General features: G+C 44.7%; 1 long non-coding RNA gene across 1 annotated transcript; it reads left to right on the forward strand.

Moving 5' to 3' along the window:
- The first annotated feature begins 1,933 nt into the window (after positions 1–1,933).
- LOC108537798 (uncharacterized) lies at positions 1,934–15,404 on the forward strand. The gene is made up of 3 exons (XR_001887924.1): positions 1,934–2,142; positions 14,180–14,330; positions 15,166–15,404. It is a non-coding gene; the product is annotated as an uncharacterized LOC108537798 (long non-coding RNA).
- Positions 15,405–17,131: the final 1,727 nt, after the last annotated feature.

Below are 17,131 nucleotides of genomic sequence, written 5' to 3' on the forward strand. Positions count from 1 at the left end.
AGGCATTACTCCCTCTGGGAGCTGCCTCCTCTGTGCTCTCTGATCTCTGCAGTTCCAAGGTGGCTGGTTCTCTCCAACCAGGACTCTGGGAGTTGCCTCTTACTTCTCCATTTGCACAAACCATGCTTCAGTCTCAATCAGCCTGATAAAATGTTCACCTGCCATCTCTCTGCTCTGTTACACCCTAGCACTTCACTCATTTCCTCCAACAAGCTTCTTACCACTTCCCTCTGTGGCTAATCTTTTCCCACCCTTGGTCAGTCTCATCAACTTTATTCCTTTGAATCCCAAATGCTGAACAGTTCAAATAGGTGATGGATTAAAAATAATCCCAATAGTCCACAAGCAACACCAACATCCCCCCACACACCCAGCACCTAGGAATATCCTTCTCTCTAGAATGTGAGGTCATTGTGTGGAAGAAGACACCACGGTGCTCTACTGAGCCATGAAAGTCACACCTGACCTAAACAGGAGACTATGTCCCCTGGCTAAAAGAGGAAATAGTGTAAGTGCATCCTTTTTTAACAAATAAATACAAAGACTTGACTTACAAAAACAAGAGGAGGCAGCCAGCACAAAAAATAAGTAGGTCATTGGGGGATGGAAGGTAGTTCAGAGAGAGATGACATCATGGAAAACTGTTAAGCGGCAAAGTAAACAGCAAGTCTGAGAGGAAAGGAGACTCAGCCAACAAATGATGCTGAAAAATTATATTTGCTATTTTTTTGAATCAACTTTGGTCTCACTTCATATAAAACAATTACGAATATTTTCATAATGATTCAGAGCTTATGTTTTAATGAAAAATGTGTAGAAAGAAAATATGTTAACATTTATAATTACAAGGTGTTTTTTCTCAACTTAAACAATATTGATCTTCACAAGCATTGAGAATCTTTGTCATCTTTTCTAATTTCACTGCTTTAAAAAACACACTGTTTTAATTTGCATTCCTCTGCTTTTCAGTGGAACTGGAAAAAAAAGAAAATGAGCAAGCAGTTTCCAGGGGAAGAAATACAGATGGCTGATAAACATTTAAGAAGACGTTGAGTCCTACTGTAATAATGGAGCTACAACTTAAAAATGTGTGGTATACAGTATAGCATTTTTCACCCATGAGATAGGCAAGAGTTAAAAAGATGACAATACCCAGTGCTGGTGAGGACGTAAGGAAATGAACACTTTTATTCTCTATTGGAACAGTATACCTTACCTTTCTCAAAAAGTTTGGTGGTACCCATTAAAACTAAAAGTGGGCAGGTGCTTCCTAGGCAGTTTACTATCATCTATCATCTCTTTCCTAGGGAACAGTCACATTATGTGCTATGTGCATAAAACAGCACCTAAAGAAATATTTATTGCAGCATTGTGTATAATAGAAATAAAGACAGGAGACATTCCTAAGATCCATCAAAATGAACAAACTACAACATAACCAGACTGTAGAATACTACACCACAATAAAAGAAAGAGATCTATACATACTGATAAGTGAATTCATGTTTAATGAAAACACAAGATACATAGAATACATAGATGGCCCCACTTGTGTAAAAATTAAACACACTCTCCCAAAAGCACTGACCAAATCTATATTGTCTATGTATCAAAAGGCATAGAGGAGATCTGAAAATAATCACAGCCAAGAGAAAACAACATTGACCTCAAGAAAGAGGAGAAAGATTAGGTGGGGCTGTGTGAAACTGAATTTTCCAAACATGGCCACACCAGTCTATATCACAACCCACATGTTCTTCTGATAGCATGACAGAGTCCCTCTTCCTAAACTAGGGTGGATTTGGCAACTGCCTCTATCAACAGAATGCACAGGAGTGATGTTTTGTGACTGTTAGTGCCAAGTCATAAAAGATGTGATTTCCTCCTGGTTCTGTCTCCCCTCTCCTTTGGACTCAGCCACTATGTTGTGAGGAAGCCTAGGCCCCATGAAGGGGCCACATAGATGTATTCCAGACAGCAGCCCCAGCAAAGGTCTCAATCAACCACCAGTGTGTGAGTGAAGACACCTTCAGATAATTTTGCTTCCCAGACATCAAGTCTTCCAGCTGGGTCCAAGACATTACAAGGCAGAGACAAGCCCTCCCCTCTGTGCACTGTTGGAATTCCCCACCCACAGAAACTGTGAGCATAAGAAAAGGTGTTTCATACACTAGTTTCTGGGGCAATTTGTTACAGGCCATGGTAATTCAATGGACTTTGATTTTTCCTATAATATTTAAATATGTTCTAATGAGCTAGTTCGTTGACCAGTATCTGTGCTCTGTGCATCTTCCTGGCTCAGTCAGGGAAACCTAGGGGCCAGGCGAGCCCTGTGGTTTTCCCAGGACAACTTGGGAGGATGGTTCCCATCCTTACCCCATAGGAAACAATTTACTAGATTGCAATGTTTACATACAGTTGCTTTTGTAAAGACAAAAGCTTTACAATTTGGGGCCCAATGTTTTCCAAAGTCCCTGAGTCAGGTCTTTCTTTCCCCACAATCTATAAACGTTCTTCCTAATCCTTTGAAAAATTATACACTGTGAACTCCCCTTAGAGATAGGGAGCTTGGCAATTCAGAGGGGTTCGATGAGTCTTGGGTGGGAGAGCTAGGGGAGAAGCGGCCTCCATCTCAGGCCTGGGGGCAGGGCTGCATGGCCAGGTTGCTCTGATGTTTCCTGTGGGCTACTTCCCTGGGGCTAGTTTGGAGTGAAGCCCCTCTGATGGTGAGCGATTGTCCTCCTCACTCACGTGGCCTCTGGGCTGCTTCCATCTACGGGAAGAGCCTCTGCCCCAGCCACTCTGCTTGCTCCATGCAGATGCTCAGCTGAGACCACCCACACATGGCTCCCACCCATCTCCCTGCAGCTCTCCAGTGGGTTTTCCATCCTTGCCAGGAACCTCCACGCCTCACTGCTGCAGCCAACAGGGCTGGTGTGCAAACCCCCAAAAGGACCAACGCAGCACTTTCTTAGAGCTCTGACTCCTGGCCAGTTCGTTGCACACATTGCATGCGAGTCCTAAACCTCATCCAAGAGGCCTGGAATATTTTCTAGTCTTTTCTTCCAAAACCTACTCTTCCCAGCCTCTGTTTTTCCCAGCTGAGGAGGCTAACAGGAAACAAAGCGGCCACAGCCACAGCAGGAAGCTGAGAGGCCGCGTCGCTCTTCACTTCTAATTCCAGAGCTTGGCTTGTGTCCCCATCTGGGCTATGGGGAGAATCACATCATTCATTCTGGGGTCCTTGGGAGTCCAGAAATAGTCTGTCCACCCTGCCAAGGGGTGGTGCTTTGATCTTAATCATGGCATTTCTGTGGCTAGAGCCACTGTGTAAAGGTGTTGCAAGTGGGCACCGCTCCTGCCCTTCTCTCCACACTGAAAGTGTGGCTGCTCTAGTGGGGCAGGTGCCTTGCTACCCTCCCAAAGTTCTCCTATTATCAGATTTAACACCCGAGGGCCGGGGAGAAGCGGGAAGCTGCCCAGATGCTGTGCAGCAGGTTTGCATGGAGTGAGGTTGGTGGTGTTCAGAGTGGGAATTTTTCCCTGTGAAGGTCAGTCCTCAGGGCTTAGGGATGACCTCATCCTGTGCTTGGGCTGCAGAGAAAGTGCCAAAAGCTATCAGACAAACTGAGAAGTGGAGTAGGGAAGTACTATCTTTTGAGTTCATTTTCTGTTGCTTCTTGTAACTATTTTAAAAGAAGTGAGTCAGTGGACCACAGAAGGCTCAGCTCAGGCACAGGGAAATGTAATCCAGAGGACTCTTCTTCAACTCCCCCAAGCACATGGGAAAGGCAGTTTTGCTTTTGTTTTTCTTTAGACATAATAACAGGCTGCTCGTTTGGTGGGTTTGTTTGGCGCTGTCTCGGGTTTTGGCCTTCACCTCAGGGTGCCCACACAAATAGCCTAGGCCTTCCCTCTCATCAGGGAACCAGGAGAGAGCCGGTCCCTGGGGCTGGGTCCTCAGGTGTGGCATGGCTGTACTCCAGGCCCTAGAGCCCCACCTGGCCCAGAGCCTGCTGCATTTTGCTCAGCTCTGGCCCAGCAGTGCTGTGAATTCTCACCATGGTTGCTGAATGCAGAAGCGTCTTCTTCCAATGCACACTTCCTTGGAAGGGCAGCTTCAGCTGAGAGGAAAGACTCCTTGCTGGATGCCATGCACGTGACTCAGGAGCCCAGAATCCCACAGGATTCCAGCACTGGCCACGTCCTGTGTGTGTTCTTGGAGAGCCACGGTGGGAGCTCTAGGGAAAGGGGTCTTCCTTCTATGTCCAAAATGGGCTGACCACAGGCCACGCTGGACACAGCCCTCAGGAACCATTCCTGTCTTCTACTGAGCCAACTTTCCTGCAGTATAGCCCACAGCTCTGACTTGAAGGGTGAGACTCTGGAACCCAGAGGCCGGCAGTGAGTCACCTTGATGTCTAAGTGTGTGAGGGTGAGACCCCAGGACCCAGAGGCCAACAGTGAGTCATGTTGATGTCAAAGTGTGCTGTGCTTGATTCCATGTTCCTTTTAGCCCACATCCAAGACTAAGGGATGTCTGTGACTGGAAAGCAGCAAATACGTTCACAGATAACTCCTGAGCAGAACTGGGATGATTTATTTTAATTCCCACAATTAGAATAGCTATTTCAAAGGCATGGTTGAAGATACTTCTTCCCAGCCTGTCCTGCAGAAAGATGATGCAATTGTTTAATGGATGATCCCAGTGTCCCGAGGAGGCCAGCAACTGTCCCTTCTGCCGCACAGCACCCAAAGTCTTGAATGGATCCCTGGCCCTCCTGGAATAAAGTATGCATAGGGTGGAGAACTTCTGGGAAGGTTGGATCAGGCCATATCAAATTCCCACAGGAAACTTTCCAAGAAAGGCCCCAGGCCAAGGCTTAGCAGCCAGAGGGGAAGAAGTCCATTCAGTCATGCCCCCTGCAATGCAGTGAGACTGACTGAACATTGGCTGGGGCATTGGTTTCCAACACCCCATGTGCCCACCCCCACCACACCTCCCCACCCCCAACACACACAAACACACAAACACACACACACACACACACACACCACACCCTAGGCCTGTAAGATTTGCTCTAGGCCTGTGAGCTTTGCTCAAATGTGAAGGACTGGTTCAAACAATCCTCCACTGCTCCAGGTACCAGCATGTTCACGTGACTATCTCACATTCAGAGGCAATAACTTTAGTGGAGCAGAACTGAGCTGGCACATCTGCAGCACAACAGGGAGTGGCCAGAGATGGCCGAGCAGTGTAGCTCCCACCTGACTAGCAAGTACCATGGCCATCCATGTCCAGGGAGGAAAGGGACCTGCCAGCCATGGTGTGAAACAGGCAGTCAGCCGGGGCTCCCTTCTAAGGGAAAGGCAGCTCTCCTCAGAAACTCTCCCAAATCCACCCTGGCTCTCAGGAATTCAACAAATATAACAAAAATGAGAAGGGAGAAAATATGAATTATTTTTGCAAGACAGGACTATAAGCATCTGCATATTTAAATTTCGATTCATGTTTTTGAAATAATTTCCTGTTTTGAAGATAACTCAGCAAATGCTTCTTACTTTATTGGAAACAGCATCTATTAAGCTATTTATGTAGCACAAATTCACAGGTCATGATACATTACAGTAAAATATCACCAAACAAACCAAAAGGTTATTTTTTTCTATTATTTACCTGCCTTAGTGAAAGCGGTGTAAATTACTCTTATCTGAACCACAATGAATTCACATATTCAAGTTGGCTTCTTGGGAAATTTCAGGCCACAAAAGGCAGTGATGCAATCAGGAACAGCAACACAGTAGGTTCCACCACCGAACCCACAGCAAATTAAATCGATCACAATAAAGCCAAACTAAGAAAATTAAAAGGCAGAATAGCAGCAACTGGAAACTGATCTCTCAAGACCTCATTGATGAGCTTCTGGAAACAAAGCCTGCTTCCCCCATGTTGCAAGGCCTGTCTCCGCGGGAGATGTGTGTTGGAGAGTTTGGCTGCGTGGTGTGAGCACCAGATGTCTTAGCAGGACCCCAAAGTTCAATCCTTGGGAAGCCTAGGACTATTTTAAAATATAAGTGTCAAACATTTGGAATCCAACTAACTCAGATTATCAATGTGTAGCCCTCAATCACATGTAAAAAATGAAAGTCAATACAACCAGTGTAACCTTTCCTCCCCAAGAATGACATAGTGACTTGCATTTTTAATGAGTTTATGGCCAAGAGGGGCATCTAGTAGTGTGCTGGGGCCAGCTGGTACTTGCTAATGAGAACCAGTTGTTAAATCTTTCAAGAACTTTGCAAGCCAGTTGTTAAACACAGCCATTATCAAAATTAAAAATAGTGTAAACTTATAATTAAATAAATTATATTAAACATGAAAGTAATAAATACTCAAACACTCCAATTCCTAATTATTTTACTATATTTTAAGACACAGTGGCAGCTTGTTAGAGGTCTTGGTGGGAGTATTTACCCCATAGTAATAAGCAAAGGCTAAAACCAGGGGCTAACCCCTCCCCGACCAGGAGCAAGTGGTTGAATACTTACCATCACACTACTGGGAGTTCCCATAAGCGATGACCTGAGCCAACAGTTGTGGCTGTGCAGATAAGCCCTCAAGCAACCTTTTCCCCAATAATGCTAACTTTCTAGAACAGTTCCCACCATATGGGCTTCATATTAATCGGTCAGGGAAATACTCAGAACCCTCCCACCTGTACATGAGTCTGTCATCTAAAAGACCACCAGGATCACTAAATAGTGAAAAGGAGATCCTTATTGGTGATAGCAGTTGGTGAACTGTAAAGAGACAGTCTCTGGCAAGTACCAAGATCCTGTCTCTTCGAAGAGGGGAAGGGTAGTTTGGGTTTTACGGCTCACAAGACTGGTATCCTATGTATGCAGCAGGTTTGGGGGGAAAGCTGTACATATTTTTGAGGAGAGTCAAGTGCATGCACAGTGGGTAAACATGTATGTCACATACATCCCAAGTTCACTTTGGGGCAGGGTTTTAGCATTAAAAGAAGGTAGAATTTGGCTTTTTATGACAAAAGGTGAACCATAAGACACAAAGACAATTTGTGCACAGCCTCTGTAAGCTGCTGAAAACGGCTTAAGGTCTGCAATTGCTTATCAAGAAAGAATGTTGGTAAGGGCATCCTCTGCCCAATCAGAGTTGTAGTGACTGGGTTGTAAATCAGACTTGGGAGGGGTCTGATAGTGCCATTGTTAGGGAGTTTGGAGCCACAGGAATATAGACTTTACCCATGCCAGCCAGGCCCTGAACCCTAACCTGTAGGCAACTTTGTTTCCTTAACCTTGGTGTCTGTCTTAGTTGATACAGCAGTGTTTATTTTGATCTTTCAGAATACAAGTCGCGATTTAGGAAGGGTGCTGCATCATCATTTCATGGTTCTCACTACAGCCCAGACAGGCGGGCAAAGCAGTGTTCTTTCCCCTTTAATAAATGAAGAAACTGAGCCTCAAACAGATGAGGGGGCTTCCTGGGTTCACACAGCTGTAAGAGTGGGAACCTATCTTTCTCAGTGACATTAGCTAGATGTGGTGGGCACTTCTCATTAGAAAAACAAGAATTAAATCAACATGAGGTCAAGAACTGGTGTCCACTGTTGGAAAAATAAATTGAAACTAATGTTCTGGCAATAGGTAGCAAAAACTTTAAACCTATGGTACCATCTGTCTTGACAATCTTACCTCTAGAAACTGACCCCTTAATAAATTAAAAGTGTGCCTTTATTAGCCCGTTTTCATCAGCCACGTTCAACACAGCATTGTGTATGAGAGTGAACTCAGAGGCAACCTAAGTGCCTGAGGTGGAGGTTAGGCTAAGTTGGTTTGGTTGCATCATCCTCACCTGGAAACTTGTTACAGATGCAAATTCCCAGTCCCCACAGCAGGCAGACCTGCTGGTTGGGAAACTCTGCAGTGAGGCCTGGTAGTCTGTGTTTCAATCAGCCTTCCCCGGATTGATTCTAGTGCCTGCTAGAGTTGGAGAACTCCTAGGTTAAGTAAATTATGTAGCAACTAAACAATGGAATGCAATGTAGTGAATAAAGCACATGGGAAAATCTGTTCACAATATTATGATTAAAAGCATGTACCAAATAATCCCAGTTATATAAAACCTAGAACATGCATGCCTGTATACATACACACACGTAAAGTCTGAAATTTTGCATGACAAGCCTTAGAAACATTTCTTTGTACGAAAAAGAGATTCCCATCCTTTTGTTAATATGTTTCTATGATAATTGTGTAAGCAAATAAGCAATAAATTACTTCTGGCTTTATTTAAAGGTTAAATGAGGCTGGAAAAAAACGTATAGGCCCACAGCAAGATTTTACAAAGCCCCATGACTCCTGGCCACTCTGTCCTAAGATGCTCCGTGCCAGTTCCCTGGACAGGTCTCTCAGCCTGGATCCCTTGAATGGACATTAGCCTTTGGGTCCCAAAGCATTCCGTTCACTGGGTGCAGAAAAGGGGCTAGGCTGAGGAGTGGAAACCTGCCTCTGACCACAAGGGGTTAAAACCTAACTGGCTGGGAAGAGGCTCCTGGGAAAGATGTGACATTTGTTTGCAAGGAAACATAAACAATAACAGATGAAGACAGTGACATGTGGCTCAGAGTGAGCCTGATCAAAGCCAGCTGGGCAAGCAAGCTCTAGGCCTGGCTTCAGGATGAGATACCCTAGGAGCGGGCTTGGCTGGAGAGGGTCTGTGGGGAAGGCCAGGGCAGCCTCTCCAGCTATGGGGACTGCCCCAGGGAGTGTGGCCAAGAATTCCAACCCTTTTGGGGGAAGTTGGGTATGACTGAGGCTTCAGACACTTGAGACCTGAATTAGCTGTTCCACCTGCTGGGAGGGATGGCCCACCCAGAACTGCCTTCTTAGCCCCATGGTTGTAGAACAGAAAACAATCAGCATTTACCTACCACCAACCAGGTGCAGAGCACTTATGCCTTCAAGAATACATGGATTCCAGCCAGGATGGACATGACTTGCCACAGGCAGGCCAAACCGTTCCCTTTCAGTGACTTTCTAAATGGGGTGGTAATTTCATTACATCATCAAGTATGACAATCCTGAAGCAGATGATTTTTGAACCCCTCTTTCCCATTTTCTGGGTAAATTTGCTCCAAGGTCACAGAGCTGCTGAGTTGTGCAGCAGGCGTCGAAGCCAAAGGCCCATGTCCATCTACAGAGTGCAGGCTTTTTCCATCCCAGCAAGCCAGATCCTCATTCATTCCCACCTGAGCCCTCCCAGTGCCTCCCTCTGCCCTCCCCAGCCCAGGACACCTGCCCCAGCCCACAGCTCTTCCAGTCGCCACCAGACATCAATTCCTCTAAGCAGCAGAGCCCCATAAAGAACCAGTGTGAGCCCAGACTTGGTATTACCATGTCTCCATCCTGCAAAGGTGAATGCAGGTCTACAGTGGTTATTTCAAACTGTGCCAGTGAAATGCTAAGCATATATTGTAAATTATCATTAATTGAGGAGATGTTTCCTTTTGGGTGACAGAATGCCTCACTGGTTCTGTGGACAATCGCTGAAGCTTAGAAGTTACAGTACACCCATAAGTTTTCTCAACTGGCCTGGGCCTACATATGACCTAGCAATGTTCTCCCTCATGGCTTTCAGATGACAGCACAGGCTCCCCACTCAGAATGGGGCAGTGGAAGAGGGGCTCCCTTTGAGCCCCCAGGTGATGTCTGAGAATGTGACCTGCCCCCGCCTGCAGGTTCCAGGTGTCAAAGTCACCTCCTGTCACTACCCTCTGATTTTGTTCTTTTCTTCCTCCCCTTTTTACCATCTCTTCCCTAATGTTGGGTGAGTCATTACCATGCCCATTTAGAAAGTCACTGAAAGAAGGTGCATTTAGCTTGCCTAAGATCATCTCATGCCCTTCCTGGCTGGAATCTATCTTTCCTTGAAGGGCTATTGAGCGTTTTAAGTGGCAAAACTTCCCCAAACAATCCCTCTTTGGACATTATTTTCTTTCTACAAAGCTTTACTCCCTTGGAACTTATGGAAACTCTTTTTGAAGGCAGATCCCCTTCCTGCCAACCAGCTCTTCTGCCCAATTCCTTCCCTAGGAAGTGGTGTCAGTGATCTTGGGCTTTTATTTAGGAGGAGTGCCCTAGGGTTCAGGGGCATAAAACCCTGCATGTGTTTGTCTACAGCTTTGCTCACTCCTCAGGGCTGAGCCATAGTAGATCCATGACCACCATGGAGAGCTAAGAGTTTCTGGATTCAGTGCCTGCTGTTGCTCCTAGAGACTCCTATCCTGATTGAAGGCTGGTTCCATATCTGTTCACCCAGGTAGTGGGGATAAAAGCCATCTCTAAGCGAGCTACTCCCAAGAAAGAGAAGAGCAATGAATGTACCTTGGCTCTCCCCCGCTGACTCTCTCAACACCCACGGACCCCTGAGCCTAACATATGCCTGTGCCTATGGCTGTGGTCGCAGCATCCCCACCTTCACTTCACTCAGACACTGGGCTGGCTTTGATCTCTAGTCTTAGCTTGTTTTCACCACCTTGCTACCCTGTTTGCCTTTCTGGTCTCATAGTTCATTCTGTCTATGTTGCTCTCCTATCTGGGGACTCTCTCAACCAAGTTCACCCACAGAAGCAGCTCTGACCTCTCTGTCTCCAAGACCAGCTTGGCACAATCAGAGCCTAACCTGAGGTGTAAACTCAAAGAGGCCAGAGAGGAATGTGCTTCTGTTCCAATGCCAGTGCTCCAGAAGCCCTGGAGACCAGGCTCCCCAGTAACACTAATGCTCAGACTTCTTTCACACTGGGCATGCCACATGCAAACTGCAGTTTTAGGAGTAAAAATTCTATCTGCCCCTAGAAAAATTCTTGTGTCTGTGCCAAAATAATATACACAAGAATTTTTGTTACATGTGTTTTACAGTAACAAAAAACTAGAAATGGCATGCAACAAAAGACTGAGTAAATCACTGGAAATGATTTCAATTAAGAAAAAAATAGCAAAATATTTAAAAGGCAAAAAGCATTGGTGAGCATGTGGGAAAGCATATTGCTTTAGACTGTTAGCGGGACAGTGAATTGATAGAGATTCAGTGATGAAGATTTAGGCACTAACTACCTATGGTAATTATCCTAACTAGTTTCCCAATCTCTTTTTTTGGTCTTTTTTTGTTTGTTTGTTTGTTTTTGTTTTTGTTTTTTTGTTTTTGTTTGAGACGGAGTTTTGCTCTTGTTGCCCAGGCTGGAGTGCAGTGGTGCAATCTCAGCTCACTGCAGCCTCTGGGTTCAAGTGATTCTCCTGCTTCAGCTTCCCAAGCAGCTAGGATTACAGGTGCGCACCACCATGCCCAGCTAATTTTGTATTTTTAGTAGAGACAGGGTTTCACCATGTTGGCCAGGCTGGTCTTGAACTCCTGACCTCAGGTCATCTGCCCTCTTTGGCCTCCCAAAGTGCTAGGATTGCAGGTGTGAGTCACCACATCCAGGCCCAACTTCTTTTTGAGCAAACATAGTCATTTAAATTTGGGAAGAAAATAATGCATTTTATCTGGATGTTCAAATTATTTCTATAAAAATATTTTTTATAGTTGCTTATACTATTTGGATATTTTTAATGGAATAGCAACAAATGTTTACTAAGCACCTACTTTCTGCCCAGCACTGTCCTGACAGTGAAAAAGACAAAATCCTAGTCCTAAAGAAGCTGGCATTACTGTGGAGGATGAAAAAAATAGATGGATAGAAGCATAAATATGTAACATAATGCCAGTGGCAATAAGTGCCCTCGTGATAAATATAGCATGGTAAGCGAATATACAACTAAAGAAGTGTTCTCAGGAGAGGTCTCCCTGCAGAATGATGTTGGGGAAGAACATTGAGTGGAGAGAGTGATCTGTCATTTGAGAATCTGGAGAAAAAGCTTTCCAGTTAGCAGAAACAGCAAGTGCAAAGACCTGGGCTAGATATAGCATTTTTAAAGTCTAATAATTCGATGTCACTCTTTTATACTTTCCATTTGCCTATTCACCTTTCTGTTCATTTTACCTGAAAAAATATATATATTTATAATAATTGTTTAAGTCCTTGACTGCTAATTTCAACATCTGGATTATCATGGGTTTACTTCTATTGTCTGTTTTCTCTTGTTAAGAGTCATGTTTTCCTGCTTCTTTGATTGCCTGGTATTGTTCCTTTAAACATTGTGGATGATACATTATAGAAACCCTGGATTCTGTTATCTTCCTTTGAAGAGTGTTGATGTTTAGTTGTTCTATGTTTTCTTAGATTCTGTATTTGTCTACTAAGCATCAATTAATTACAGGGCCAAACTAACAGCTACTGTTGTATATATCTGCCCTGCAGCCCTACGTGCCTGAAACATCTTATCACCGGCTGGGCACGGTGGCTCATATCTCTAATCCCAGCAATTTGGGAGCCCGAGGCAGGCGGATCACTTGAGGTCTGCCTGGCCAACATGATGAAACCCCCTCTCTACTAAAAATACAAAAATTAGCTGGGAGTGGTGGCACGCACCTGCATGAGAATTGCTTGAACCCTGGGTGCAGCCTGGGTGACAGAGTGAGACTCCATCTCCGAAAAAAAAAAAAAATTTATGCCAAACTTTCTCCTTAATCCTGAGTGTGTGCCCCAACCACCTTCTTTACCTAACTCTCACACAAGCCAGTATTTGCCCTGCCCTAAATTACCCAGGGCCAGTCTCTCAGACAACTGGAGACTAGAGCCCACCAACCCTATCCACAATAGCCAGTACTAAGTTGCTTCCTCTTTGCTGCCTTGCTTTTCCCATGGAAAGCTCAATAAAGGCTCTGGGCCATGCTTTTCTCTAGCTCTTTCTGCCTCTTGACCAACCTGGTGCTTCCTCCCTGTGGTCTCTGTCCTCTTCTCTTAGGAAATGTAAGTACTGTAATAAATTATTCCTTCAATGACATGAGCTCTCTGTGTGGTCTTTCAGTACCTTTAAAATTAAAGCCTGGGCACAAATCATTAGTCTGGCAAGTGACATCACTGGTAAGTTACCTTGATTCTAGAGAATCCTGGTTTCAGGCTGTGTTGGCTGGGTCTATTTCAGTTCTGTCTCTGGTCCTAGAGCACAACCGCTAGTCTTGGTTTTCATGGGAAGCAAGCTGTGCTTACCAAGTATATTAGGGTTCTCCAGAGAAACAGAACCAATGAGATGTGTTTGTGTGTGTGTGTGTGTGTGTGTGTGTGTGTGTGTGTGTGTGTATAAAGAGGTTTATTTTAAGGAATTCGCTGACACAATTATGAAGTTGGCAAGTACAACACGCAGTTTGGGCCAGCAGGCTAGAGACCCAGGAAGAGCTGAGGTTGCAGTTCCAGCCTGAAGACCACAGGCTGCAGAAGTCCTCCTGCTCGGGCTTTGCTTTGTCCGTACCTTCAGATAATTAGATGAGTCCCAGCCAAGTTATGGAGGGCAATCTGCTTGTTCTATGTTTTCTTAGATTCTGGTGGACTCAAAGTCCACCAACTTAAATGTGAATCTCATTCACAAACACCCTCACAGACACATCCAAAATAATGTTCGACCAAATATCTGGGCACCGTGGCCCAGCCAAGTTGATACATACAATTAAGCGTCACACTAAGTCCTTCTATTAATACTTTGGCAGGATTTAAACTTCAAACTTTATCTCTCAATGGCAAGACAGCTGCGGAAATCTCTGCTCAGCTCTTTTTAAGACTTCCAGCTGTTGTTTTCCAGTGAGCCCCTTGGCATTTCACTCTGTGCATGCCTAGTTTAGGAGTCAGCCACCAATTTAAGGGGAATTTTGAAGCAGGGTTGGGGTCTCTTCCAAAATCAAAAGTTACTTCCTTTCTGGGATTGCTCCCCTAAATTCTAGCCACTGTGATGGCTTCAAGCCCCAACCTCTGTCTTCCTAGCACAGTAAGATTGTCACATCCTGCTTCAACTCTCTTGTCCTATATGCAGTATAAATGGGAATGGGTCCGCAGGAGTCGATCTAAATAAATGTGGAGCTCACCTATTTCTTTTCTTTTAAGGGCCAATTACTCACCAGATCCTTCCTTCGAAGCCAAGGTCTAGTGTCTTTTAGCAGCTCTGGTAAATTGTGTTCTCTTGTCTGATCTGTCCTTTTTTTGCTCTGTGTGTTCCCTCTTCCTAGAACACCTATTAAATGAGCACTGGAACTCCTGGATCTTCCCTCCGCATCTCACAACTTCCGTTTCACAGAATTGCCTGTTGTCTTTCTGCAACTCGCTTTGTGAAAGAGAAAACTGATTTCACAAAATCCAGACAACCAAATGACTGAACACGTGAGCACCTTGTTTGTCCCCATAGACTTCCTGACCCTCCTTCTACTCAGCTGCAGCACTGCACACAGCAATGTCCTTACCCATTCCGGCTTGCCACATGATTTCATGCCTCCAGGCATTGGCATGCCAGGTGCCAGATACCCTACCAGATGCCAGATGCCCTGTCTGCTTTTCTGACCAACAAAATCCTTTGTGTCCGGACAGAGATGTTGCTCTGCTGGCCACTGTGATTTTCTCTTTTTCCTGGGATCAAACAGCACCCTGTTCACACTTCAAAAGCAGCACTCACTTACCCCGTTTGCCTGTGCTTTCCTCTGTTAAGGCCACATCTATGTCTTCTGTGTTTTTTCCCATGGTGTCTCATACCGTACTTTAGAAGAGGGAACATTTATAGAGCACCTACACATTTTGGACACTACTCCAAGTGTTTTATGTGCAATAACTCTTTGGGAAGTCATAGCAACCCTCTAGGGCCATCATCGTCACTACAAATAAGAAAACAAAGATGAAGTTGAGTCATATGTCAGGGGTCACGCACAGATAGTAAGCAATAGGCCAGGAGGAATTAGACCTTAGCCAGCTGGATTACAGTCCACACTCTTCACTGTGAGAAGGAACGATTCCATCCATGAAGGGGCACACTGACCATCATGGTGGGTTGGCAGAGTGCATGCAGCTGTGTCTACAAAAGCTAGGCTACGAGTGCAGATATAATTTATATGAGTAAAGTATCCGTAGGGTATAACAGGTGCTTGCCGCCATCCTCTGAGGTTTTCTCCTGTTCCATTGTGTCTTATTTTCCTTTTGAGACTGACTGTTTCTTTATGTTCGTCAGTGCCACTTCCATCCAGATGGAAGGATCCCAGGTCAAGGCCTGACAGGAGGAGCAGGAGCCATCAATGAGAGCAGACCTCAGAAGGCTGACGGAGGGGAGAGGAGTGCCATCCACAGCCCCATCCTCTGGATGCTGTGGGAAGAAGTCCACAAAATACTGCCCCTTGGAGTGAGTCGGTAGCAGAGCGCTTGCTGCTGGCTGCAAATACCCCATCAGAACATGTTTGGGGTGATTCTTGGACCTGGTTTCAATTTCTTTTTTGCCAGTCAGCAGCTGTGCTTGACTCACAATTTGTTGCAATCTCCTGAATTAAACTCAGGAAACAGGATAAAAATCAGAACCACATTGTGAAAGCTTCCTTATGATTCCCTTTTTGCTAAGATAAATAATGAGCAGCTCTGATCCACCTCTCTGGAGAGCTCAGAGCACACTACCAGGAGCTCCTATCCGCAGAGTGAGCACAGGTAACTGGTGATCTCTTGATAAGGAAAGACAGCAGTGTCCAATCTACCCTGCCTTGCATGGAGCCCCAGGTGCTCTCTCGGACTGTGTTGCTACCTAAAGCACATGGTAATTGCGTGATGCTAACCAAAGCAGCCCCTCACTCATTAGAAACATCTGCTTTGCATTATTTACACAGGAAAAGTTTTCCTCTTTACTGAGCCTACCCAGTTCAAACTTAAGTGGGATTTGCCAGTTATCTGGCTAATTTTATGAGCAATAATAAAGATTGGTGAACACTTGGTGTTTGTATAATTACAATCAATTTTATGTTAAACTTAGCTTAAAAGAAATTTATCTTCATGAGAAAAATAGACAGACTTTAGTGAGGACCAATCTACAAAATGCCTGACCAGAGTTCTTCAAAACTGTCAAGGTCGTCAAAATCAAGGAAAGTTTCAGAGATTTTCACAACCAAGAGGAGCCTAAGGCGATGCTGTGACTAAATGTCATGCGGTGGTCTGGATGGGGTCTTAGACCGGAAAAAGGATACTAGATAAAAACAGGAAATGCAAATAATGTGTAGATTTTAGTCAATAATAATGTATCAATATTGGCTCATTAAATTGTGACAAATGTGCCATACCAATGAAAGATGTTAATAACAGGGTAGGCCAGGTGTGGAGCATTCGAGAACTCTCTCAACTATGCTCTCAACTTTTGGGTGAGTTTAAAACTGCTCTAAAATAAAAACTTTATTTAAAAATACATAACGAGGCTGGGCACAGTGGCTCATGCCTGTAATCCCAGCAGTTTGGGAGGTTAGGACAGGAGGGTTGCTTGAGCACAGGAGTTCGAGACTAGCTTAGGCCACATGATAAAACCCTGTTTCTACAACACATACAAAAATTAGTGGCACACGCCTGTAGTCTCAGCGAGTCAGACAGATGAAGTGGGAGGATCACCTGAGCCTGGGGAGGTCAAGGGTGCAGTGAATCGTGATTGTGAATATGAACTCCAGCCAGGTGACAGACTGAGACCCTGTCTCAAAAAAACAAACAAAAAACTATACATATACATATGTAAATTAAGAATGAAACAAAAACTTCCATAATCTCACCTTCTTTGAATTTTGGAATTGTGTAAAAGTTGCCTGAAACCTATGAGAAGTAATAGCTCATGTTTACCAAGTGCTGACTACATGTCAGTGTGCTAAGAACTTTACACACGTTACTCATTTAATTCTCACAAAGATCCTATGGAGCAGGTACAACCATTAGCCTATTGTACAGATGTAGAAACTGAGGCGTAGCACCATTAAATAATTTATCCAGTTCAGAAAGCAGCATTTTGTTACACAGCTCATGTAGTCTACCACTGCTCTGTACTGCACAGAGCGGAGCCACAAATGAAGAGACAGTCATGAGTCCATTAAAATTCCAGGACGGTGAACACTGGGACATAGGATATGCTGCTAAGGGGGGCTGGGACATTCAAGGCCTGAGTGACTTCTCCGCACCTGTAT

This window comes from Rhinopithecus bieti, unplaced genomic scaffold (assembly GCF_001698545.2).
Source record: "Rhinopithecus bieti isolate Rb0 unplaced genomic scaffold, ASM169854v2 scaffold_15143, whole genome shotgun sequence".
Classification (NCBI taxonomy): domain Eukaryota; kingdom Metazoa; phylum Chordata; class Mammalia; order Primates; family Cercopithecidae; genus Rhinopithecus; species Rhinopithecus bieti.